The 1,972-nt window shown below is 55.1% G+C and overlaps 1 pseudogene; it reads right to left on the bottom strand.

Moving 5' to 3' along the window:
- Positions 1 to 1,331: 1,331 nt before the first annotated feature.
- Positions 1,332 to 1,459, bottom strand: LOC129398953 (U4 spliceosomal RNA; annotated as a pseudogene).
- Between the last annotated feature and the right edge of the window lie 513 nt (positions 1,460 to 1,972).

Here is a 1,972-nt window from a genome sequence, read left to right on the forward strand (position 1 = left end):
GAGGGGCAAGCCCGGAACTCAGGGGTCCGCAAGGCCCGACCTGGTTGCTGCAGTGGTGATGCGGGGGGGGGGGGGGGGGGCCGCCACCCAGCTTGAACCGTCTGACCCGCATTCAGCCATGAGAGTTCTCCGGCCCGCGCTGCCCGCCACAGAGCCGCGTGGCCGTCTGCCCAGCCCGGCGCCTTCCTGGACCCGTGAGCTGGCGTCCAGCCTGGAGCAGCTCCCTGCTAAGGCTGCCTTTTGGTTTTCCTGGGTTTTTGTTTGTTTGTTTGTTTGTTTTTGCTTTTTGGATCACACCTGGCGATGCACAGGGGTTACTCCTGGCTCTGCACTCAGGAATCACCCCTGGCGATACTCAGGGGACCATATGGGGTGCTGGGATTCGAACCCGGGTCGGCCACGTGCAAGGCAAACGCCCTCCCCGCTGTACTATCTCTCCAGCACCAAGTTTTTTTTTTTTAATTGTTTTATTATTTGGGGCTGGAGCGATAGCACAGCGGTTGGGCGTTTCGCCTTTCACATGGCCGACCCAGGTTCGATTCCTCCGTCCCTCTCGGGGAGCCCAGCAAGCTACTGAGAGTATCGAGCCCGCACGGCAGAGCCTGGCAAGCTACCCGTGCATACTGGATATGCCAAAAACAGTCACAATAAGTCTCTCAATGAGAGACGTTACTGGTGCCCGCTCGAACAAATCGATGAGCAACGGAATGACAGTGACAACAATGACAGTGACATTATTTGGGTGGGGGAGGACTTGGGCCACCGCCAGCAGGGCTCAGGGGTCACTCCTGGTTCTGTGCTCAGGAGTCACCCCTGGCCATGCCTCCATGGAGGCACCTTACCCCCCACTCCCCCCCCCCCCCGCAACCAGCTCTCTGCCCCCAAGGTTACTGGGCAGTTAATACGGGATCACATGCACAACACACTCACAACCGTTGTGGTGACACAGCGGTAGGATCTCCTTCTCCGATTGGCTGGGACTCATTAATAAAGTGTCTGGGCTGACTCCAGGACTGGATCGAGAATGATATTGATTTGGCCATAGAGAGATCAGGAAATAACCGTTCACTCCGGGGGAAGTTTATTTAAGAAAGGAAAAAAAAAAATAGGGGCTGGAGCGATAGCATAGCAGGTAGGGCGTTTTTGGACTACCCGGGTTCGATCCCCGGCATCCCATATGGTCCCCTGAGCACCACCAGGAGTAATTCCTGAGTGCAGAGCCAGGAGGAACCCCTGAGCATCACTGGGTGTGACCCAAAAAGCAAAAAAAAAATAAAAATAAAAACACTAAAGAGTGTGAGAAATAAGCGAGCCCACTGAAATCACCTGAAACCCTACAGGATGGGTTCCCGTGGCCCAGTATTTGCCTCAGGATCAGTCTTTGGGAAAAGTTTCCAATTAGCAATAATCGCGCCCCGGATAAACCTCATTGGCTACGATGCTGCCACGGTGCAAAGTGACGATCAGTCTTGGGGACTTGCAGAAAGAATCTCCTTGAGCAGCCGCAAGAGGCATCTGCCCTGCGTGCAGCCGACCTCAGCTGGTCTCCAGCAACACACACAGTTCCCCACGCACTGCCAGGAGGTTGTTCTGAGCCAGGAATAACTCCTGAGCACTTCCAGTGTGGCCCCTGGATGAAAAGGAGAAACCTACAGGAGTTTCTAAAGTGATAAGAACAAGAGACGATCTGGGCTGGAGAGATAGGACAGCAGGGAGGGCACTTGCCTTGCACACAGCTGACCCCGGTTCGATCCCCAGGACCCCACAGGGTCCTCTGAGCACCACCAGGAGTGATCCCTGAGCACAGAGCCAGGAGTAAGCTCTGAGCACAGAGCCAGGAGTAAACTCTGAGCACAGAGCCAGGAGTAAGCCCTGCACATCGCTGGGTGTGACCCAAAATAAGAAACAAGAACAGCACATGAAAGGCTCAGCCAGAATCCGAGCTGTTTTCCCTGTGACACTGATGTGTTGC

The sequence above is a fragment of the Sorex araneus genome, chromosome 9 (assembly GCF_027595985.1).
Source record: "Sorex araneus isolate mSorAra2 chromosome 9, mSorAra2.pri, whole genome shotgun sequence".
Classification (NCBI taxonomy): Eukaryota; Metazoa; Chordata; class Mammalia; order Eulipotyphla; family Soricidae; genus Sorex; species Sorex araneus.